Consider the following 26258-nt stretch of genomic DNA (forward strand, 5'->3'; position numbering starts at 1 on the left):
GAGGCCAAAGAGCCACATGTGGCTAGCGAGCCGCGGTTTGCCGACCACTGGTCTATAAGAATGAGGCCACATTTTCTGATGAGATGCACAATTTCATCTTTTTCAAATGAGAGAGGAGTTACTTTAAGGTGCCTAATAGCAGTGTAATAGAGAGCAATGGCCTGCAACTGAAAAAGCGGCAATTTAAATTGGACATTAAGAAAATCTCACTCGAAGCAAGGGCAATTATTGCCATGAAAGAATTTCCTAAGGGAGAAGCAGGGAGCTGCCATTAAAAGACGTGTTTAAAAAAAAGAGGAGATGAAAACAATTGCAGCTGAACCTGCAGGAGGATCGTTTTATGATTTATTGCTTAGCGAGGCCTGCATGTCATCCTCACTGGAGAATGACCAGGCTCAGGGAGCTTACTTTCCAGGAGGGAGGGATCCTTACTGAATCAGAAGACTCGATGTCTATATTCTACTTCTCTTCATGCAGAAACGTAAGGCTACAAATGGAATATGTGTAACAGAGGCAAGGAGAACATGAGGGTCACTAATTTTTGAAAATCTACTCTGTGTCTTACAATATTTTTAAACACACAGATATCCATATCTATTATCTATTTCTATCTAATCTTATGCATATCTTCAAGCAACTAACTGATTTGTTCATATCGGTGGCTTTAATAAGCTGGAATTACTGGCAGAGGAGGCGAGGCCTGGTTCTTCCTTCACACCAATATATTGCTCTACCTGCAGTGTGAGATATAAAAAGCATTCTTTGCCTGAAGTCAGAAGTTGAGTTTAAGTCTTGCACTGGGGTTGTGCAAGGCCCTTGGACCTCTCACAGTTTCACATTCGCATGTGTACATGGAAAGGTGGAATGCCATATCAGCTGAACAGTGTTCACTAATAGAGGACGGTCAGTTTTTTAGTACATCCCTGTAAGTGATTCTGAATGAAAAAGAAGCTGTCATATTGGCCTGCAAAATGCCCCGAAACTCTCACTATTAAGGAACACTGGCAACCTATGCATTTTGGTGGCTGTTTTATATCTTCTCTTGTGCTATCTAACCCATTATGGCAGTCTCCTTTCCTGTCCTGCTACTCCCTAACTCACTCTGGAAAAGGGGCATATCACACCTTACTCCGACTCCATCAGTATTCGACACCCACACTATCACTAGCCCTTGTATGCATTGGGTGTGTCTACCTGGGAGAGTTGGAAGATGCAATGTTTGTATTCAGCCTTATTTACACATAAGTGTGTGAGCACCACACTACACCAGGGTGGACGCACACTGTGACTGTGGCTGCCTGAATGTGGGTTCAGTGTCCTATGGATGGTCAAGTCATGAAGGCAGAGGACTCAGAAGTGCCTCTGGGCACTCGGAACCTACACTGTTGTTTTTCCCTTCTCCTGAAATCCTGCCTTAGTTTCCAATGTCTGCTAAATTAAAGTAGATGAAAATCCTAAATAAGTCAGGTGATATATTAGCTAACATGATGAGGGAAATCCATTTACAATGCGTATACATTGATCAAATCATCATGGAGTACACTTTCATATCTCACAATTTCCTCACTTATACCTTAATGAAGCTGAAGTAAAGAAACTATAATAATAAAAGGGTAATATGCTAATTAGACTGGGAGACCTTCCGGATGTCCTTCTAGACAAAGCCATGGTGAGAGGGCTGAGGCAGAGGTGGTTAGGGCGATCAGGCCAGGAGGGGAGGGCAGTTGGGGGTGATCAGGCCAGCAGTGGGAAGCAGTTAGGGATGATCAGGCCAGCGGGGATGCAGTTGGGAGCAATCAGGACAGCAGGCAGAGACAGTGAGGGGTGATCAGGATGGGGGTGGGGGTAGTTAGGGGCAATCAGACAGGTAGGCAGGTGAGTGGTTAGGAGCCAGTGGTCCAGGATTGTGAGGGGGATGTCCGACTGCTGGTTTAGGCCCGATCCCATGATCAAGCCTAAACCTGTAGTCAGACATCTCCTGAGGGGTCCAGGGTTGGAGAGGGTGCAGACTGGGCTCAGGGAAATTTCCATCCTCCCCCCATTATAAATTTCATGTACCAGGCCTCCAGTTTTGGCATAAAAATCTCTTAGGAGAGAAAATAGAGCTGAACCTATGTTAGTGGAAGAAAAAAAAGTACCAGGTATTAGAATGTGTGTGTACTTCAGGTCTCTTGCTTTGGATTAGTTGCTAAAGTAAATGAGATTGGATATCTCAGAACTTTGGGAGAATTGGGGTATTTTGGTACTTTTGTGTTCTGTTGAATTCAAGTAACATTTCATCTCTAGTTTCACTGTTGCTATAAATCACATTTACTAGACACTCATTGAATACCAACAGCACAGACTAACTGAACAACTGCATTAACCACATTTAGAATTTTTCTTAAAATGAATATGCTTTTTCAGAGTCCTGATTTCTTGAAAGAACTAAGTCATTTCTACAACTCCAGGCAAGTTAATAAATGTTCTGGGCTCCAGTTTCCTCAGATCAGAAAGGTATTATAAGCTTACCCACTGTTTATTCTTCTCATTCCCATAAGACTTTGTACATCACTGTAGCAGTAGGAAGCCACTGAATTGTAAACTCTCACTTAACAAGACTGTTGAGAGCATTTAATGTTAGCAGATGCCCTAACTCTGTAGGTATAGGGTGGATTTTGAAAATTCACAGTGAGTGTCAGGAGTACAGTCCAGATGGTCTGGTGTCCAACTTAGTATTTATTCATTTTAAAATGAATTTACTTCATTATTTTCTCTCTGTGAGTAAAAAGTAACCTCATAAATCTCTTCATTTTTATGCACATTGTCCAACTCAAAAAAGTATAAGACATGCAAAGAGAATATTAAAAAAAAAAAACCCTCAAATAATGGCAGCAAACCCAGAAATAAGGTACAGAAGTAACTAGAGAAGTTCTAAATGGCTATCACAAATAAGAGAAAATAGATGTTTTAAATAGCTAATAAGATGAAGAATTTCAATTGAGATTTGGGATCTACAAGAAGGAATCCAAATGACATTCTAGAATTGAAAAATATCCTATATAATAAAAGCCTAATATGCAAATTGTTCAACTGGGAGTTCAACCAGAGTTGGATCACTTGCTATGATGTGCACTGACTACCAAGGGGCAGCATGGAACATGGTGGGCATCAGTGACTCAGTGGTGGCAGCAGGCAACAGTGGAGGAGCTGCCAGCACCAATGGCCCCCGATGAGAATGGTACCACAGCTCAATGGTGGAGCAGGTGAGCAGGTGGTGCCACGCCAAGGTGTGTGCAAGCAAAGTCATGATCGCCTTGTCAATTTAGCCACAGACAGTGACCAGTGATGCTGGCTTGGGACAGGGCCGCCTCCTGGCTCCCAGGTGCTGAGGGAGCCAGGCAGAGGGGTAGAGGGGGACCGGCCCCAATTGATCATCCTGCAACTGGGATGGTAGAATAGGTGAGGGGGCAGCAGCATGCCACAGCAGAGTGCCAGGTGGGGTTGCAAGGCAGCAAAGCTGGGGGGGGGCGGTGAGCTGGAGCTATGAGCCTGGGGGCATGAGCTGGGGCCTGATCTCTGCAGGACACCCCAAAGGACCCCACCCATGCACAAATTCATGCACAGGGCCTGTAATATAACACATATAACTGAGAGCTACTGAATGGGTGGAAAGAGGCATTAACAGATGACATAATTAGTGAACTCAAGACAGATAAGATAAAATATCAAAATTGAAGCACAGAGTCACAAAATTAATGTGAAAGCCTAAGAAGCATAGGAAATGTGTTGGACACAGATGGTATAACATACATGTAATTGTAGTTCTAAAGAGGACAGAGAAATGCAATAAAGAATAAATGGTCAAGATGTTTCCTAACATGTTAAAAATAATCAGCACACAGATTTAAGAAGCTCAACAAAATCCAAACAAGATTAATACAAAGAAAATCACAACTTTTTTGAGCTATTTGGGCTCAACTGCTAAGTTGACAGAGGCAATGGCCTTAGCTAAGATGGACTATATCTGCTCCATGGGGTCACTCATCCTCCAGTGGGCTATCCTGCTTGCTGCCCCATGACAACAAGGGGCTTCAAGAACGAAGGTTCAGAAGTGACACATGTTACTTCTACCAACATCCTAATAGTCAAGCAAAAACAGAGCCAACCAGATTCAGGTGGTGGAGAAAAGTCTTCACTTCTTGGTGGCTTAAGCTTCAAAGTCACATTGTATGGAGCATGGATGATGGGAAGGGATGAATTATAGACAACTGTATAACACTCTACTGATGCTAATCTGGGAAAGTCAAAGATCTATGCATACATATACCATTTCTTCTCATTCACAGCCATAGCTTGTGTTATTATGAATGAGAAAAACCAAAGGACACTGCATCTGAAGGTAAGAATATGCCAGAAATTAGTAAGTTTTATAAAGTCTTCACACACACACACACACACACACACACACACACACACACACACACAAAGGCAGGCAACTGACAGCATTGGCATCATTCAGATCAGGACTTTCACTATTGCAGTCCCAGCCTGCATATGTGTTTCAGAGCCTCCCATTCTAGCACATTAAGGTGCTGGTATTGCCTGCAGGTTTTCACATATGCCTACGCTTCAATGCCCCCATGTTTTTGTATAAGTTTCTTGTACCTAGAATGGCCTTCCCATTAAGCCAAATCCTACCAATATCTTAAAGACCCAACAAGAAGGCTACATCGTCTTTCATCAACTTGTCCCTAACCACCCCTTCCAATCCTCTCAAGTAGAATAAAGCTCCTGCCTAAACCGGTTTGGCTCCGTGGTAGAGCATCGGTCTGCGGACTGAAAGGTCCCGGGTTCGATTCTGGTCAGGGGCATGTACATTGGTTGCGGGCATATCCCTGGTAGGGGGTGTGTAGGAGGCAGCTGGTCGATGTTTCTCTCTCATCGACGTTTCTGGCTCTCTATCTCTCCCCCTTCCTGTCTGTAAAAAATCAATAAAATATGTTTAAAAAAAAAAAAAAGAATAAAGCTCCTGAGCTCATAAGTGTTAGCATATTTTACAGTATCCTTCATGTGACATGACTTTGTACGTCATTTTTTAAAATATATTTTATTGATTTTTTACAGAGAGGAAGGGAGATAGAGAGTTAGAAACATCGATGAGGGATAAACATCCATCAGCTGCCTTCTGCACACCCCCCCACTGGGGATGTGCCCACAGCCAAGGTACATGCCCTTGACCAGAATTGAACCTGGGACCTTTCAGTCCGCAGGCTGACACTCTATCCACTGAGCCAAACTGGTTTCAGCTGTACATCATTTTTGTTTGTGTCTTGTCTGTCTCTGAAAAGCAGAACCTTGACTGCAGGACCCGAGGCCGATTTATCCCTGCATTCTTTTACAGTCCCTGCTCAGAGCAGAGGGTTGCTCGCATGGTGGGTATCTGATAGATCACCTGTTCAGTGTCTAAAGAAAAAGGGCACAGTTCAATTCTATTTGATTACATAGACATTTTCAGTTGTGTCTTAATTTCTAACTATTCAGGATAGATGGATGCTGTGAGATTAATTTTGCATAAACCAGGTGATTGATGTCCAAGGAGGGGAGGGGAAAAAAGCAACCCTGGTTTCACTTTTGATTTTGACACATCTATTTCCTTGGGCCTCTGGGCATCAAAGCCTCCCCTGCAAGCTTTGATGCATCACTTCATCACTGACGGAAGATCTTTTTCAAACTCTTCGTGTTCACACATCTTGCTTCCCCTGAAAGATCTGAACAAATGGCAATTGCTTCCTGTTCCAGTTCATCACTCACGATGCCTGACAGCTTCCGACTTTAATGAACGCCACCAGAGCACCCAGTCCCTGAAACGTGGCTCTTTCCCCTTCTTGGCTCATGGCCCACACGAACACCGCTTTGATGCTGTGGATACAACAGAGTCTGTCGAACAGATGTAATCACAAGCTACCCTCCATTTAACAGTCAATCAATGTAGCTGACACGATGTCCTTTTGGCTAGGTGTTTATGTACTTATAACCATTCTCGACAGCCTGTAAAATTCTTCATCAGATGGATCTGCTTTTCTAAACATGTGCAGTGTATATGTTCCTTGTTCCACCATCTGAGGTTTTAAAAAATGCCTCATTATTTATCTAAATCAAAGTCAGTTTAATTCAGAACCTGTACTCCGCTGGATGACAAGACATTCGAGCTCAGTTTGCTTTTATTTATTTATTTTTTAATAAAACTGTATTTTAGAACAGTTTTAGATTTATAAAATGACTGCCAAAATTACAGAGTTCTTGTACATACCTCACCTAGTTTCTCCCACTGTTAATATATTACATTAGTATGGTCCACTGGTAATGATGAATGAACTAGTACTGATATATTCTTATTAATAAAGCCCATGCTTTATTTAGGCAAAATTAAATTTCTCTGTCCACTTTCTGTTCCATCCCATGAAGGATAGTGCGGTAAATTTTAGCAATCTTATCTCTGAGGTTCCTCTTGACTGTGAGAGTCTATGTCCTTACTCTTAATGACCTTAACAGTTTTGACACTGTTGTTCAGGTATTTTGTATGTCCCTTAAATGAGACTTATCCGATGTTCTCATAATGAGACTGGGGTTAAGGGTTTGGGGAGGGGATCACAAGGGAAAGTGCTATTTTCATCATGTTACAGCAAATGTACACACTACCAACATGACTCATTATTGTTAGATGTTGACCTTGATCACCTGGCTGAGTGTGTGTCAGGTTTGTCAATGTTTTTTTCTGTTTCCATTTCCTTTGGAGGAGGTAATTTACTCAGCTCACCCTTCATGAGTGAGAAGCTAGGCACCACCTACTTGAGGACAGAGTATCAATAGTTGGCTATATTTGTGTGAGTCTATTTCCAGGCATAAAATTCTGTTCCAGTGGTTTATGTATCTATTCTGTCAACAATGCCATGCTTTTCTGATTACCACAGTCTTACAGTAAGTCTATTTTTTAAAATATATTTTTATTGATTTCAGAAAGGAAGGAACAGTAAGACAGGCACAGAAACATCAATGAGAGCAAATCATCATCTCACCAGCTAACTCCTATACACTCCCTTCAGGGGATGGAGCTCGCAATTGGGGTACATGCTCAGACCAGGAATCAAACCATGACCTCCTGTTCATAGGTCAGTGCTCAACCACTAAGCTACAATGTCCAGGCTTACAGTAAGTCCAGATATTAGTGGTGAGACTTCTATCTTTGTTCTTCAGTGTTTTGATGCTTAGTCAAGGCCTTTTGCCTCTGCATAAAATTTTGCAATCAGTTATCTTCTATAAAGTAGATAATACACATGTAGACAAAAGAATAAATAAGATCATTTAAAATAGTGGAGGTAATTGATAGTGATAATGTGGAAAGGTGTTTGGGGCTAATTTTGACAGTGTGATCAGAGATCTCCTTAGGAAATGTCCTTTGGGATAACTGAATGAAGGGAAAGCAAGTCCTATCAAGTTTAAGAAAATAGATCTCTAGTGTGGAAACTAACGGGTGAAAGGGATCTGAGTGCAGTTCAGCTTGGTAGCAACTTCAAGAAGGCCATTGTGGTTGCTACTAAGCTAAGCGAGCCATGGGAGAGCTGGAAGAGAAAGCTGGAGCACTAGGCAGCGGTTAGAACATGTAGGGCTAGTGGGCAGTTCTACAAAACTTTACACAGCAATGGGGAGCAGATCGACCCTGGAAAACTATTTAACAGAATGTGGGCAGACAACCTAATGGTTGATTCAAATTCTTGCATCGTGTTCAAAATTTTCCCCACTCCTTCTTACTTTAGTAGCAGTTTTAAAGGTAGGTTAGAAAACATGAAAGAAAATATTTCAGAGACTTTTGTACTTTCCAATATGGACCATTTTTCAATAATCATAAATATCTGCCTCACTTGTAGAAAAACAGATTAAAGTGCAAATACTGAGTATCCATGACATCTGAGATGTTCTTCATGATCTTGGACTTATTTGTGTATAATTATTAAATTTTGGAAAAAAAATTCTATTCTTTTAATACATATCTCTCCACCCTCTATTACTCTCTCACTTCCTCCCTCCCTCTCTCCTACTTACTCCCTCCCCTTTAAATCTAATTCTGTCTATCTCTCTATCATCTATTTTTAATCTGATCTAATTCAAGGACCTTACAAGGTAAGTCTGTTAGCATTGCAGCATTAGCTTGACTAGAAAGACTTTATGCTTCTGCAATATAGAATGATTTTCTATTCCCTCTACTCCTTCTGCCCTATCTGCTTGTTCATGCTGTTTCCCTCCCCTGCATTATCTCCAGTAGGGCCCCACCATGTAGAAATCCTACCAATCCTATAGGAGCCAAATGCAGACTTCTCCAGCAATCACTTTTCAGAGTCAAAATGTCAGAGATGACTTTGGCCTGAGTGGTACTGGGTCTGAACTACGCTTTGGGGAAATGACTCAGATATAGGTGTACAGAATAACCGCAGGCTAAAGAAGTAAAAGGAAATAGTTCCGGTTGGTAAGACTCAGAAATCAATAGTCTTGAAAGCCTATGAGCCACTTCCCCCAACTCTGCAGTTTTTGCACCTTTTCCCAAGACATATGTCAATGGCACAGGTGGTCAGTAATTCTGTTTCTTAATGAGAACAAACGAGTCCTGGATGTTTGACGGAGGCTGGCTGATGACAAAATCACTAGCTCCGTCTCCCGAGTTGAAAGAATACTATGCAAACATGGCTGTGAGTCACACGTATTCAATTTAGGCAATTGCCTTTGGACGTGTGATGATTCTATCTGAAAATGGGGTCAGTCAGGGAGAAAAATGGACTTTGTGAGGCTGAACAAACAAGTCACTCACTGAAAATTGAAATTTCCATTTTATCCCCGAGTTCTTAGATGAAGTTGTCCATGTCTCTGAAGCTCTGGTGATTTCTTTATTTCCCTTGTGTCAAATAGGATGTAGCATATGCTTGTGTATGCATGTGTGTTTACCATAGGCCAGCACGGATCCTGCTGCATGTGGTTCTGAGTAAGATGGCTGGCAATGTAGCTGCTGCTGTGTTTGTAAATCTGCATCTTCCTTGGCACAGGCTGCAGGACAGCTATCCTGTCCTCTCACACTCTCCTTCCCCTCCCCCCACTTTACAATCTGCATCAGAATGGACAACCATGAGGAAATCTGCCTTAGCAAGCTGACTGAGTTTCCTGAACTACACAAGGCAACACTAGAATTCTTTGGGAAGAGGAGTTAACTACTCTTTATATCTTTATATCTTTATGTTTTTAAAAAATATGATGTCTTCTCCCCCCATCCATCAGTCAGAGCTAACGTGAAATGTGCATTGTCATTTTTTCTAAGGGCATACAGCCCTTGTTTCTGAGCCAGACCATCCTTTAATGTATTTTCAGTTACTGAAGCAACAATCACATTTGATACTTGCTTTTTAGAATTATATTCAGTAGCTGGTAGTAGTAGCAAATAGAAATAGTGGTAGTGGTAATAATCATCATCATATTCTTTATTTGGCAATTATTTTATGTACCAGCCATGGCAATAAGCACTTGCTATATAGTAAATAATTTAATCCTTCTGGTCATCCTCTGTAATAGCAATCATTATCTCCATTTTGGTAACGAGGGGGTTCAGGCTCAGAGAGATTTTATATGGCAAACAACTTACAAGTATTAGAGCCTGGATTCAATCCCACGTCTCTTGAACTTGTCATCTTAATCTCCCTGCCATATTGCCACTCAGAACCTTTACAGGGAGAAGCTCTTACCTGAAGACTAGAATCTATTGAGTGCAGGCAATATAATAGTGAGAAGTTGATCACAGCCAATGGTATTTTCTGTGCTGAATAGAGGAACCTGAAAACTAACAACATGATGAGGAAAGGGCAAGTTGGTGTTGCTAAATGGAATTCAATGAAACCAGTATTGATTTATACTAAAGGCAAGGTATGGATAAGCACTAAACAGAGGGTGATGAATTGGACCCAATCCTTAACTGTAAGCACAGTTAAGAGAAGAGGATCATACAAATAATTAAGATCAGTTTAGTATAAATGCTGAAAGGGAATGAAGTGATCATGGACTCTCATGCCATTTGCAATAGTTGGAACATTGCATTTTAAATAGTAATATTTCAGAAAATTGTAGGTTGACAATCATACGAAACCATGTCAGGGGGAATAGCAAGGTCCAGAGGGAAGAAATATCACATTTGCATCTCTAGTAGCCTGAGAAATAGGCACGGAAGAGAGTTCTCCTTGAGAGTCCTAGTGAGGAATAGTTGTGGATTCAGAGAGCCATAAAAAAAACTGGGCTACTATGTTCATTGCAGCATTATTTACAATAGCCAAAATACAGAGGAAACCTGTGTCCTTTGGTAGACAAGTGGATAAAGAAAATATATGTAATGGAATGTTATTCATGCAGGAAAAAGAATGAAATCTTGCCATTTGCAACAACATGGATGGATCTAAAGGGCATTATGGTAAGTGAAATAAGTCAAACAGAGAAAGACAAATACCATATGATTTCATTTATCCTATATAATATGCAAATTGATCGAATGGCAGAACAACCTGTCACTAAGATATGCACTGACCACCAGGGGGCAGATGCTCAATACAGGATCTGCCCCCTGGTGATCAGTGCTCTCCCACAGTGGGAGCACCACTCAACCAGAAGCCCAGAAGCCTGGCTCATAACTGGCAAGCGCAGCAGTGGTGGTAGGAGACTCTTCCACCTCTGAAGTAGCACTAAGCCTTCCTTCATACATTGCCTGAGGGCTCCCAGAATGCAAAAGGACTGAGGGACACCCCCCTGCCCAGTGCATGAATTTTTGTGCACCAGGCCTCTAGTATAAATATAAAAACAAAGTAAATGAAAAAAAAAAAAAACTCTTTGAGAACAAATTGATGGTTGCCAAATGGGAGAAGGGTTTGGGGGATGGGAGAAAAAGGGGAAGGAACTGATAAGTATAAATTGCCATTTGTAAAAACAAACACAGGGATGTAAAGTACAGCATAGGGAACATAGTCAATATCAGAGTAACTATGCATGGTGTTAGTACTAGACTTATCGGATAATCATTTTATGTTATGTAAATATCTAAGCACTATGTTGTATGTCTGAAACTAATATAATGTATGCCAACTATAACTGAATCAAATTGGACCAATTCCCTTAATCCACTCAATTTGCAATGATCAAGAACACCAAAAAGTTCAAATACTTTACTGCTGTACTCAAGATTCAACAGCTGCTTAGTAGTGATGTCAGAATTAAACCCCAAGTGTCCTGAGTTCTTTATGGCCAGGTGCTTCTTTGAGTCACTGCCCACACAGCCTTGTGGTCTTCCAAAGAGGTGGGGGGGTTGAAAGATGGGCCTTCTTCATTATCTCTTGGGGCAACTCTCAGAGGACAAGATGATCAGATGCCAATGTACAAGAAAGTGCTTCCAAACTATATTATTTTTTTTTTACTATAAAGAGTCCCAGACAGCCCTGACTGATGGGAGAAGCGAATTCAGCTGAGGCACCTGTCCTGCACATCTCTTCCTCTCAGTCAATGATTACTAAAGAATGCTAGGCAGGCTGAAATGCTAGTAGAGTGCAGCAGTGAAGGGTGTGGCTGAAGCCAGATGCATCCCCATCCATCCCTTACTTCAACCAAACCACAGTTTTCTCATTTCCTCAGACCAGGTAATACTAGAATTTCATTCAAAGCTCATGGGATGGTTGGTGAATTAATACAAAGAAGTACTAAGCACAGTGCCTGGTACAGGAAAATGTACTTCAACAAATGACTTCTACGACTATAATTATTTCTGTTGATAACGTTGGTATTAACTCAGTAAATATTAAGTGGGTGTCTGTCCAATTCCTAGAATGCAGTGGATGTAGAACTCCCAAACCCAGGCCCTAAAAAGACAGGCAGCTTCTGCTTCTTCTCTTTTGGAGCCCAGGCTCAATGCTCTCAGGAAGTCTAAGATAAATTCAGGATGATTAGAGAAGCCCTGATGAGAGACCCTAAATGATGAGAGTCCACCTTTGGGTGCTCCAGCTCCATCTCAACTCATAGCTGATGGTGGCCACCTGAATGACCCCAGAAAGCATCACAGAGAACAGAAAAACCACCTAGCTGAGCCCTGCCCCGATTCCTGACCTACAGTTGGTGCTAAATCATATATCATCTGTTTTATTTTACCAAGTTTAGGACTTCATTACATGACAATGGATAAGTGATACAACGTGCATTGAGTGTTGGGTATTGGGGCAGAAATAGAGAGGTGGTCAGCTGGATAGGTTACAATGGATTAAGAAAAAAGTGAGTGAAGGAAGAAGGCAAAGACTACTGAGGTTAGGAATTCGGCGGTGAAAGTGCAGAAGTAATTTGCTAACAAGAAAGAGATTAGATTTGTAGGTTTGTTTCCAGGCCAGAGCAAGCTGGGTATGCTGGCAGAAAGGAGAGAGACTGAGGAATGCTTGGCCATCTTTAACCACCTATTTCAAGGACTGCCCCGCAGTTTTGCCTAAAGAGCAGATGCCTAAAATGGTCCATCGCTAGGACCTCTGGTCTGTGCCTCTCAGCTTTGAGTTTTCTGAATTCACTTTCTTCTTCTCAGGAAAACGTTTCTGCAAAAAGTTTATCATGTCCTTTAAAAGGTGATGTAGTCATTTTAAATAAATTGTTACACATATTTATTTAGTGTTATTCTCTAAATGCTTTAAGGCTGTGGCTTGGCCTACGTGGTTCTGAAAAGGCAAATGATAATTGGTATATTGCCCAGTTACACAACCCACGTTTTGGTCTACAGAATGCACAGGCATGAGAGAGTGCTGCGTCAGGTCCCTGTGCTTTCTGGACAATGCCATACTGGAAGCTGATCGCCTTCCTCCTCATACCATCCTATACAGACATACTGGCCACCCAAGTGCACACTCATGCTTGCAAACTGACAGCAGATGCTGCCTCTCTGAATCCTGTATTCATGTAAAGAGGCATGTAAAAAGCAAAAGAAGACCACCATATTTTTACTGTGCTTTTTAGATGCCTCTCTCCTCCAACATTTGAGTGTATATACACTTCCTCTGTAAGACTGGGAGCTCCGCAAGGGTGGTTTATTCCTCTAAGCTCAGTGTTCCAAGCACATAGGACTGTTCAATCATGTTAATAATTGAACATATGATCTGGTATCAGAACCTGTGACATTAGGATCTCGTATGAGTCATTGAACTTCCAATGCTTGAGTGCTTCTGTGTCTCTAGCTAAAAGGAAGGGATTGCTACTTGCTCCTGCCTACTTCATGCTGCTCCTCTGATGTTTAACCAGTTAGCCTTCATAAAACACTCAGAAGGTAAGGGGCATGGAACAATGCCAGATGGTAACAGACTCCCAAGGCATCTCAAAGAGACCTGTCAATCAGCGAAAAGTCATGGAATGCAAGCTTCAAGCACCACAGATTCTGACAGCTGAGGAATCTCTGCTGTCTGTCATGCTGGTGTCAGGGGTCCTGGGAGCTTAGCTATGAGTCCTGCTGATTGATGCTCACAGTCTCATCTCGCACCTGTTTGGATGTATCTTTGCAAGGTGAATGTGTAATATCGCTGCACTTGGCTGTGATATCCAATTTCATATGTGTTCTTTACTTATCTACAACAGTTGCAAACCTTTTATAGTTGTGAATTCAAGGCGCAGACTGTCTAGGACTGCTCATATTAGCAGCCCTAGAATGTGATTGTTAGTTCTTGTCATGCAATTCTACTTTGAATAATCAGATGTTGGATGAAAAGCAAATACTGCTGTTTTAATGTAAATAAACTACAAACAAACAACACACACATAAGTGCACGCTCCAAAATTTGCCACGCTCCCCAATATTTCCACCTTCTAATATTTTCCAAAATTTGCCACAATTGCACATCTGCCAATCCCCAATTAAGCCATGGCCGATGATGCTGCAAAAACTAGGAGATGTTCCCATCAAGCCCTGCTCAAACTGAAGATTCAAGAGAAAAACGATTATGTTTTCAAGCCTCTAAGTTATAGGGTGATTTCTTATACAGCAGCTGATTACTAATACACTACCTTACCTATTCCTAATTCCTGCTGTTAGGGATCACTATTTTAAGTTTGTTTTGCCATTTATTTTGGAAGTTGCTTCCATATTTCTAGCTGGCACATCTCAATGCCAATTAAAGAAAGTTATGCCCATTTTCTGGGACTCAGTCTTATTTGTGAAATGAGGTAGCGATACTAGCTTTGCCACTGGTTTGTCTAAGGATTACCTGAGACAATGAGCTTAGACATAGTTCAGGAAATGGCGCATAGTAAATACTGTAAAATTATGACTTTTACAATGAGGAGAAGACGGCATTTTTTCACGTCAATGTAGAATAATCAAATAGTAGAGCCAGACCCATATCAGGGACCACATGGTCAAGATCTATTTAAATTTAAAATTTACATGACCTTGAAAACAGAAAATACTGCATCCAGCACAGGTGAGTCACTTTATATACATATTTTTAAATAGCTATTCCTTTTTTTCTATTTTTTAAATTTTGTTTTTCAATTACATTTTATAGTCAGTATTATTTTGTACTAGTTCCAAGTATACAGCATGGTGGTTAGACAATCATACTATACTTCACACTATGACCCCCCGATATTTCAATTACCTACTTGGCACTATACATAGTTATTACAATATTATTGACCACATTCCCCATGCTGTACTCCACATTCCCAGGACTATTTTGTAATTACCAATTACTACTTCTCCTAAAGCTATTTCTTGAGTTCTTAAGTAGTGGATATTTCCTATAAAGTTAACACTACAAAATATGACCACTTACCACACTTCATAGAGACTATAAAAGCATTTCCTTCTCCATATCTCTGTTATGTTAATATCACAAAACTTAGTTTCATTAGCATTTTACATTTACATTTTATAAATATTTAAATATTTTTATCTGGTACATATTCTATTTAATAAATGCTTTTGGTTGTTTATGGGTTTGTTTTTTTCTGAAGCTAATCTTTAAACTTTTGTGGTTTACTTAATTTTCTATGTACCTGCCATTAATGAATAAACTCTGCTTTCAGCTTTTCTCTGATTCTTGGCTCTCTGTTCAAGTCTATGCTTGTTACTAAAAATCTTTCAGAATATGACATTTCATAGGAAAAGCAAATCAACAGGTAGCTTTCCAGGTGAGTGGGAAGCTACATAAAGATAAACATGGATGGGTTGTCTCACACATTCACCCCAACCGGAAATTAAACCTGCAACCTAGATGTGTGCCCTGACTGGGAATCAAACCCGCAACCTTTTGGTGTACAAGATGACACTCCAACCAACTGAAGCAGGGTTCAATTCACATTTTGTGGTATTAATATGCCTTCTAGTTCATTTGCTAAAAAGGATAATAATTCCCAGGTGGCACATTATAGCAGAAATATTAACCTGAGCATCTTCTAAAAATAAGTTATTCAAGTATAAAAATGGTGTTTCTTATATACTCCTTCTTCCTCCCTTTCCTACCCTTCCCCACTTTTACTCTCCTCTCTTCTTTTCTTGTCTTCCTCCTCCCTCTCCCTCTTTCTCCTGTACTAGTATTGGATTTTTCTGAAATGAGTTTTTCCAAAGAAGATATTTAAGTCTATTTAAGAGCTTGAAAAAGATATATAGGCAGGAGAGTTGTAATGGTTGCAGTCTTGGTGATAAAAAAAAAAAAAATCTAATGAAGCTTTAAGACCCAACTTTTCTCTCATCTGTATCCTCTTCTCTGTTTTAGAAATCCCAAAATGATTTGTCAAGACAGATAAAAGAGGAAGAATTTTGCCATTGGGATTATTGCTTCTGAGGGTGAATGAGTTATAGACAAGACAAAAATGAAAAGAAATACATGATGTTCCGACTTCATTTCTTTTTATAAGGCCAACTAAGAATGACTCCTGCCATCCTCCTGATGAGAAGCTACAGTATTTCCATTTTCCCCTCATCTCTCTCAGATATATGATAGTCTAATATCATGCCCGCAATGTTGAAAGTAAAGAATTCTTACTATGACCTATTTCTTCCATAGCACATAAAATGGAATGCAGTGGGTGCTATGATTTCAAGACCTCTTAAGTTATTATCATGGACATCTCTTTTTGAACCTCATTGTTCTCTTATGTAAATAGGGTAACAATATTGTTGCTGGATGTGAAAAACAGTGAATTTTATGACAACCTCACTCTAGTCAGTTTTTGTCATTCATAGATAGATAGATAGATAGATAGATAGATAGATAGATAGATTTGTTTGTGTGTGTGTGTGTGTATGTGTGTGCATGTACATGGAGAGAGAGGTAAACAGAGAAAACAGAGGAACAGATTCCAAGATGGAAAAGAAGTAATAGAGAAAAGAGATTAGAATGAATATGTCTGTGCATATAATATATATATATATATATATATATATATATATATATATACACACAGACATATATATTGTACATAATTTCAACTGTGTGATAAAAACAATGATGATTGCATCAACATGACAGAAATATATCCTTAAAAGCAATACTTTCCTTGGCCTTCACAGGGAAACCACAACAAATTTAATTCAACTACGTTGCCGTTTTGTTTGTTCTAATATGCATGCTGCATAGAAGGCAGAATTAGGCTAATCTGGATGCATTAACTGAACACTTGCCAGTTTGATCTTTGTACAGTACAAATGTGTTTCATGATTAATGTCACTTGTTCTTTTCTAGATGCTGTCAAATTCCTGTCACTTTTTTTGTATTCAGCTGTTTGATGAAAAGGAAAAAACACTGTGGCAGAGGGTATAATTATGTAAATAAAATCAGCCCTTAAAGGTGGCTGCAGAGCAAGTGTGTGTGTATGTGTGTGTATGTGTGTGTGAGAGAGAGAGTGGGGGGGAAGGTGGATGCATGGGGTATAAGATGTAAGTTTAATCATATTAAAGAATAATTCACATCATGGTTAACACATGTTTTTGTAGGAATAGCTGCCTAGTCCAAAGCCTGTGAAAAATCTATTTGAAAAGTTTTATGACTACAATAGAAAAAAAAAAAAGATTAGGTTCAAGGCTACCCCATAATGCTCATTGAGCTAAAAAGTCAGCCTTAGGCTACTTGGTCCAGGTACTTACAAGACATTTATCTCATCTCAGAAAATATAAATCTGTGGTCAATGTAGGCATAGTTACCAGTAATTATTTGTTCATTTTGATAATTTTTTTTCTTTAAGGATAATAACCAGAGTTCACCATTTATTCCATAAACAGAAGGAAAAATCTGCTGAGGTATTTGTGTGGGGTTTTTTATTATTATTATTATCATAGAGGTTGAAGCATAACAGTAAGAATCAATCCTCCCATACCCTCCAAACTTTGAGAGAGATTTTCATTCCCTACAACTGTATTGTAGGGCCCACAGCAGACACTGCCACACCCCCCAAATAAAACAATTTTATAGATAAAGAAACTGAACCTCAGCAAGACTAATCAATTTCCCTGAGGTCATCTCCTTCATAAATTGGATTACAGAATTCAAATCCAGATTTCTGATTTAAAAGCAATTCTGATTTCTGCAATTCTGCCAAAGACAGCCAGTTATTCGATAGCTTTGCGGCAGAGGTAGTTTGTTATTCATTTATTCATTCATTCATTCATCCACCCAGCCATCAGTCATTCACTCATGCATCAACAATTACTGAACACATTATATATGGGCAAGGTCTTCTCTTCAGACTATTTCAACTAAAAGAAATAGATTTCTGTTAAGTTGTCATACTTTGCCTGGAATGTCCATGCATGTGTGCTTTCTGCTCTGTCCTGAATATTGCAAATAAATATTAGCTATTATTAGAGTGATAAAAGTAGTGATTGTATTATAGATTCTCATACACTAGTGTGTTAAAACTCCATGTTTATATTGGAAATCATGAATCCTTCTGAAATGTAATCTTCCAGCCCATGATTGAATTTCAAAATGAGGCTTTATAAGAGCAAAGGTAAATGACACCCACAAGCTTTAAAATTTATACAAGGTGGCTTTCAGGAACATTACAGACTTAATTCACTTTGCAAGGATATCTGACCAAGAGGTTGAGGAGCAGCTGAAATCTAGCCCAATCTCCCCTTCCCAAGCATAAACAAAGGACCTATGGACTCTAATTCACACACATCCACTGTCCACCCACCCAAGCTGCACATCAATACAACAGTTTTATCCTAAACAGAGATAGTATTTTTTTCAAGCTCTCTCAAAGTGCCATGTGGGCTAGTGGTGACCAAGCTGGTCTGGATGCCCACCTGTGGACCTAGACTCAGGGGTACCAGAATGAAGGACAGTCAGTACTACTGTTCACTGGTGATTAGTTCCGTGACATTCTACATCTAGATAAAAATACAATATCAAGTTCTAAGAATTAGGGTCTATGATTAGAATCTCCATTATTTCAAAACTTGGCTGTGTACAAATAAAGTTTTCAAGGTACAAATGAATAGATAACAAGATAGAGTATAGTATAATAAATGCCATTACATTTCTAATTAACAACAATAATAATAATGTTCTGTCTAGTCTCTGTATATCTATAATACCTTTGCTGCCATTTTCAAACTATAAATAAATTGTGGGTTGGTACTTGATAGCGTAGGGATTTTGAGGGCTTTATCACATGTCCTGAATGGAAAAGCTTTCATCTCATTGTAAAAAAAAAAAAAAAAAAAATCTGTCTGAATTCAGGTTCTCATGGCAACACATTCTGACATGAAAGGCTGCACCAAAATAGTACAAAACATCTAGAGGCGCCCTTACTGAGGGGGTTAGTGTTTGACCACAAGTCAATGGGAGGAAGAGATCATACATACAGCAAACAAATTCTTTGCATTCAGTAGGAGGCTTTGGCTCCTTTCACGCACGTTTCTCTGCTGGAGTTCCCTATTCCTGGATTTCTAACCGCTTCTCTTCCTGATTGCAAAACCTCTTCTCACCCACCCACTCCTCATGCTTCCCATTTCTTTCAAGTGCCTCTTTGAAGCTTATCAAAGCCACCTCTCTCAGGGTCCTTTTCATTTTCCTCTTTAATAACCTGCAAAGCTGAAGGTGCCTGACCCTGCTCTCTCTGGTTACTCTATGAGGCCTATAGATAATGGGGATTTCCAATGGCTGTTTCTGGCTTAATGATTCTCGGATTATTCACATGGCCCGTCAGTCTCATACATTCCCTGGGAATTCATCATGCATTCCCAAGGAAATGGTGAAACTGGCCATTTGGATGTTTTAGGTGGGGATGACCTAAATAGTCATCTTGACAAGTCATGCTTGCATGGTTAACAGAGAAGTTTCACTTTGATCAGGCCCTCTGAAAACTGTCCCTGGGGGCCTTAGTGACTTTTGCTTCTGATAATGGCAGGCAAAGCTAAGCAGACCCACCCTCTTGCTGGGATCAATGGAATCACAGGAAATGCAGCCTGCTAAAAGACACTGTTGATAACAAGGCTATTAAAAAAACTACAAAAAAAAAAAAGAATTTAAAAAAATGACAATTTAGGGAGGTAAAACTTCCATTTGAGGCCACTTTCCTCCAAGGTACTTTTACTGAATTCAGAAGATAGAGAAATTGAGGAACTAAGAAATGCATTTAGCAGCCTCATGGGTTGAGGGGAATAAAAATTGGATTCCTAGCCTTTCAAAATCTTCAAGCTTCTTCTTCAAGAAGAGGAAAACTTTCTCTGTAAAGGGCTGACAAGCCAATATGGTTTGCCTTTTGCAGCCATACTCAACTCTACTGCTGTTCCACGAAAGTAGCTGTATACAATTCTTAAATGGATGTCCCTGTGTCCCAACAAAACTTTACTACAAGACCATGCAGTGGGCTGTTTACCAACCACTTGATTATAATAACCAGGGGCTATGCCCTAGGAAGGGGAAGCTGGAAATAAAAGATTTCACATGAACTAGATCTCCACTCTGGCTCACTTCAATCCTGAAATTAAACTACGGCAATCATTGATTGAGTGGTCTTAGGGCACTTGCCAGAAATAAGTTCAAATCATTTCTAGAGGAAAGTGACATAATGCAAGGCTTCAGCGTATTTCCATCCTTCTTTTTAACTTGATTTACCTAATTGTATGCTGCAACTGTGACGCAGTGGTAAGAAATAACTCGGTGAGATTGCACACGCCTTTGGCACAGTTTCCCCCGTGTTAACATCTTGCGTGAGCATAGCACAGAATCACAACCAGGAAACTGACATCAATAGAATCCACTTACCTTGTTCAGAGTCCTGCAGTTTTACATGCACTCCTGGTGTGTGTAGGCATGTGTGTAGTTATGTTCACCATTATTTTGTCACATGTGTAGATGGATGTGACCACGGTCGATACACAAAAAATACACAGAAATACATGCAAATCATCTCTAGAGGGAAATAACATAATGCTAGGCTTCCGCATATTTCTATCCTTTTTAACTTTTCATGTTGAGCCACTTGTATACTGAGACGCAGGGAAAAGAAATAACTTGCTGAGAATATGCAGACCCTTGACCCAGTTTCCCACAGCGTTAGCATCCGGCATAAGCATAGCACAAAAGCACAAACCAGGAAACTGACATGGATAGCATCCACTTACCTTGTTCAGAGTTCTTCAGTTTCACAGGCACTCCTGCTATGTGTATACATGTGTCACCCTTATTTTGTTACATATGTAAGTGGATAATACAGATAAAAATACAGATAATACAGAGAAAAGTTCCATTGCAAGGATCTCTCATGCTTTCCCTTTGTAGGCACAACCATCTTATTACCTTACCCCACCTTAATACCTGGTAGCCACTGATATTTTTCTCCATCTCTAAAATGTTGTCATTTCAAAGATGTTATATGAGTAGAATCATGTAGCATGTACCTGTATTAGTTTGCTAGAGATGCCATAACAAAACACCAGAGACTGGGTGGCTAAAACAATAGAAACATATTGACTCACGGTTCTGGAGGCTGGAAGTCTGAGATGAAGTGTTGGCAGGGCTGGTTCTTCCTGAGACTGCTCTCCTCTCTGTGTCCTCATCTGATTATCTCTCTGTGCAAACACATCCCAGATTTCTCTTCCAATTCCTAGAAGGACCATCAGTAGCATCTGATTAGAGCTCCACCTTAATGGCCTCATTTTATCTTAATAGTGTCTTTAAAGATCTATTTCCAAATACGGTTACATTCTGATACTAGGATTTGGGACTATAACATGCGTTTGAGGGGGACAACAATTCATCCCATAATAGTAATCCTTTAAGATTGACTTTTTCATTTATCATAATAACACTGAGATCCATCCAAGTTATTACAAGTGTTAATAGGTTTTTTCCCTTTTTTTGCCGAATAGTATTCCATGGCATAGGAATACCCCAGTTTAACCATTCCCCTGTTGAAGGACACTTGATTGTTTTAACCCTTCCCTGTTGAAGGATACTAGATCTTGGAATGGTGATGTTAGTCTAGCCACTTTAGCTCTCTCTCAGTTACTTTTCATGATATATCTTTTCCACCAACCAATTTATGTTTTTAAATATACGGTGTATCTCTTTTAGACAGCATCTATTTGGGACTTGTTATTTTTATTCAATGTAACAATCCCTTTTGTGTAGGATGTTTATGGCATTTACATTTAATGCAGTTGGATTTACAATTGCCATTTTACTATTTGTCCTTTTGTCTCATGTCTTTTTATGGCCCTTTTATTATTATAGATATTTAGTGTGACACATTTCTTTGTTGACTTTTACTATGTTATTTGTACCTATTTCCTTACTGGTTGCTAATACAAGATGCATTATAATTCACTATAATTGACTTCAAAAACCCAGATATTTTGTTTCTTTTCATTGTCATGTATTATATCTGTATGTTCTATACACCAATAATACAATGTTATAATTATTTCTTTATACTATCTAACGCCTCTTTTTTAAAGAAAGAAAATGATAAATTATTTTTATATAGGCTTTCATAATCATTCACATACATTCCAGTTTCTAATTTTCTAGCTCTTTTCATTATTACTTATAGATACAAATTACCATCTGGTGTCACTTTCAGCCGAATAACTTTTTCTACTATTTTTTAGGCCAGATCCTGTAGCAACAATCGTTTCCATCTATGTTTATCTGGGAATGTTTATTTCGTCACTATTGAAGTGCATTTTTTTTTCTTTCAGAGCTTTGAGTATGTTACAATAGTATCTTATGAACTCCATTGTTTCTAATGTAAACCAGCCTTGAATCATCTGTTTCTCTGTCTCATGCGTACTTTTCTCTTTCTGCCTTCAAAATGCTCTCATCCTTGCCTTTCAACAGTTTGGCTCTGATCTGGCTAGCTGTAAATATTTTTTAGTTCATGCTTCTTAGAGTTTACTAAACGTCTCAGTACCATCAATATTTTTCAAAAATTGTGGGAATTTTCAGCCATTTTTTTTTTTAATGCCTGTTTCTCTCCCCCTTTCTCTACTTTCTCCTTCAGGGACTCCCATTACAAGTATGTTGGTATGTTTTATTTTGTTCCACTGGTCTTTGAAGCTCTGCCTGGTATATAGGAGATTCTCTGTGTCTAATGAGCTCATCATTTTGAAATGCTGAGTTTTTGCTTGATCAATATGATAATTGTCATCCCTGGCAATTGTGCAAGACCATGCCAATAATTTCAGTGGGGGGGTGGTGGGGTCTGAACTTAGCCTGCAAAAGGCATGCTACAAATTGGTTCTGTTTAGTCTTGTCAATTCATCCATGTTAAATCAGTGTGACTTTTCCCCTCAGATGTTATTTTGGGGAGTATCTTCTAAAACCCTTATTTTGCTCCTTACATTCTGACTAGTCTTTCTTGTCTCTATTGTCTTTCTTGTCTCTATTGTTTCATTTTCCAGTTAACTCATAAAGTGAGGTGTCAGGGACAGTTTAATGCCCGCATGGCTAACCCAGTCAGTAGTCTAATACCCCAGCGATACTATTTATGTCCAGGACAATTACGTCATCTCTACACCAAAGAAACTTCAGTGCCATAGTCTCTTTGAGGACTTCAAGGGATCAAAGCATTCTTCCTTGGACTAGGAAGCCTGTATTTGGTAGAATCGATAGGAAAGTGACAGCAAAGGGACCCACAGATCCTCCAGCCAGCACATGACTTAGTGCTGCTCAGGAGCAGTCTACTGGTTATAGAATCTAAAGGAGACCCCAAGGAGCTAGGAACAGGAATGAGAGCTGACAGCTCATACACACCAGCAGACAGCTACAGAATGTTCTTTGACACTAAACACAGATTAAAAGTCTGTTTCTCCTTCATCACAGACAGAACGTTCTAGTATATTTCTGTGAGTCAAGTGCTATTTGAAGTATTCATCAGTGGACAAAAACGTTCTTATAAAACATTCCTCATAAAAATGCTTATTCTAGGCAACTACTCTTCATTCAGTAGAATCTTGTGTACTTTTTCAGAAAACTTGGGTCTGGCCCATGTGGCCTTAGCAGCTTACCTCCCTCCCCCCTTCTCCTCCTCTCCCATGAGGTGCTCACATGGAAAGCTTTTCCCTCACTGAATTCATTAAATGCTTTCCTACTCTCAGTTCACCTACTCATGTCTTCTTGCTTGGATCATCCTAATCTGTTAAGGGCTTCCATTAATCATATCTTACAATAATCTCTTTAGATATTCATCCTTCCCAGTATAACTTGGGCCATGACTAAATCTCTTATGTGTCTTAAGATCCTAACACATGATAGTTAGATTTATTTGCTCAAGAATATTTCAAATAATTTTAGGTGCATGTTGAGTTTACTGTCTCATAAGTTGGTCACTATTTGCTAATGCCAAGAGATAATTCTTCCTTAATTCTGAATATTTAAGGACCAAAAGTTGAATGTTTCTTCATCTATTAGACTGCACCCTCTTAAGTGTAGAAAATTATGTCTGAACTTTCTAATTCTGGCATCTAATGAAGGGCTTGATGAAGATGAGACACTCAGTAAACACAGATCAAAATATGGCTAGAAATATAACACGAAAATGGGACTATTTGACTTCTGAAAGTGGCAGCTTAAATTCATATGATGTTTGTAAAGTAGAAAGAGGAAAAGGTAGAATTACTTCTGGTTTACTAGGTTTTCCTCAAAGATTTGCTGAGCTATGTTGATGTCACAAATAGAATAGGGAAAATCCATGTTCTACGATGAACTGAAGCTACTGAGGGAAATTGAACATTTTCAATCTAAAGTTAAGTTTTCTTGGGAATGTTTCCTTTAATTCTGCAAAAGACTGAATTATTTGCTGAATGTCTTCACACTATTTCTGACTTTACACTATTTTTCCCTACTCTAAGTTCTTGCAGCAGAAACTACTACCGTGTTTTCCTGAAAATAAGACATCCTTCGAAAATAAGACCTACTTACAGGTTTCCTTCTGAGTGAAATATAAGACATCCCCCTGAAAATAAGGCTCCCCTAGGCTAAACATGAGAGATTTGGTCCACTGATTCTGAAAGAAATGGAGTCACAAGAAATTTAGGAATTGGATTGTTATGATAATGTTCCAGATGATGATGACATGATTGTCATTGAATAAATGAGTAAATTCTTGATACTGTAGGATTCATAGTTTGTCTGGTTTGTGCTGACAACTACCGTACTACCGTACTGTATACAGGTAATAAATTTCCTTTATTTTCATTTAACAATAAATGTGTACCGTATTCTTCTTCAGGGAAAAATAAGACATCCCCTGAAAATAAGATCTAGCACATCTTTGGGAGCAAAAATTAATATAAGACACTGTCTTATTTTCGAGGAAACAGGGTAGATTGGTTTTAGACTCTTATTAGCCCTCTAGTGTTTAATGTAGCATCAGGGAAACCAGGACTGGAAATAATCAATTGAGGCTTATTTTTAGCAAGATTCAGCCTGAGAGAAATGGTGAAGTCTCCTAAGGTTTCCTAGCGGAGACTCCTTTAATTTAAGCAAATCATACATAATCACATTTCCATTCCTCCTTCAAAGTTTTATTTTTAAGTGCTTGCTGAAAAGCGTCCACAACATCCAACAGACTTAGCAGTTTTAGCCATAAATTTCAATAATTTAAGATCAAATGTAGCAATTTCAGGAAGGAGGGAGGAGACATCAGATGTTTCTAAACATCACCCCAAGATCTGATCTAATTCCAAGAGAAAAGCCAATGGGTGACTGATAGAACTTGACATTTTGAGTCTAAAACTGATGAAAATGTGAAAACCAAATGATGGGGGGGGGGGAAAAAAAAAAAAAGGCCAAATACTGAAGGAAAATAACAAGATGGGGTATAAGACAAAGATTTATTGACAAGATAGAAAGACTAATTTATTTTAAAGGTTATTGATTAGAACAGTGTGAATTTGACTTCATTATAAATAACTACCCCACGGGAATAGAATAGAAGTCTAGGAGCAGACTGATAACAATAGACTTAGTGCTTGTCAACGCCAACACTGCAGATTAGTGGATGGCTAGATTACTCAATGAACAGTGCTACCTGTATCTGTTATACATATGGGGAAAATTAAATTGCAATTTCTACCTTATACACAAATATTTGTGGGTAACCACTTAAATGTGCAGGGGGAAATTATAAACATTTAGAAAAAATAAGAATTATATTTATAAGATAGGAGACATAGTCCTTAAAGAAAATAGAGAAATACTCAATACATTTGAAAATGTTAATGTGAATAACCTCTATTTCTGGAAAACTATAGGAGAGAAAATGGATATATGACATACTGGGAAAAATATTTGTACCATATCCACCCAATATGGTATTCTTATCTAAAATAGTTAGAATGGCAATATGAATGAGATAAGAAATCCAGTAGAAAAATGGATAAAGGTCGTTAACAGGCACTTTACCGAAGCGGAAATGCAAATGAGTTGTCTGAGTGGTCCAAACACAATTAAACCAAATTTAATTTCTAATCATTTTCTGATATATAGTCCCACAAGGCACCTTGCTAAAACAGATGAAAAGTTCTGTACTGAAAAACCCACATTAATCCAGGCCTCAAAAAATTCTCCTGCACATGTATAAAGTAATAGCTCACAGGGGGAAAACATCACAAAATACAGGAAACACAACACATAAGGTAGCCACCAGAAAAATAAAATACCTCACAATCAGAGCCTAAAAATTATAGATACTAGGATTATCCAGCTCAAAAATAAAATGTTTAATAT

At 39.1% G+C, this 26258-nt stretch overlaps 1 long non-coding RNA gene across 1 annotated transcript in view; it reads right to left on the reverse strand.

The window, feature by feature from the left end:
- Positions 1-21090: 21090 nt before the first annotated feature.
- The window catches only part of LOC311631755, a 92768-nt gene continuing 87600 nt past the window's right edge, over positions 21091-26258 (reverse strand). Inside the window, exon 3 of the long non-coding RNA XR_014796649.1 lies at positions 21091-21132. This is a non-coding gene — a long non-coding RNA (uncharacterized lncRNA). The remainder of the gene's footprint in view (positions 21133-26258) is intronic.

Source organism: Pipistrellus hanaki, assembly GCF_964339955.1.
Source record: "Pipistrellus hanaki genome assembly, chromosome: 13".
Classification (NCBI taxonomy): Eukaryota; Metazoa; Chordata; class Mammalia; order Chiroptera; family Vespertilionidae; genus Pipistrellus; species Pipistrellus hanaki.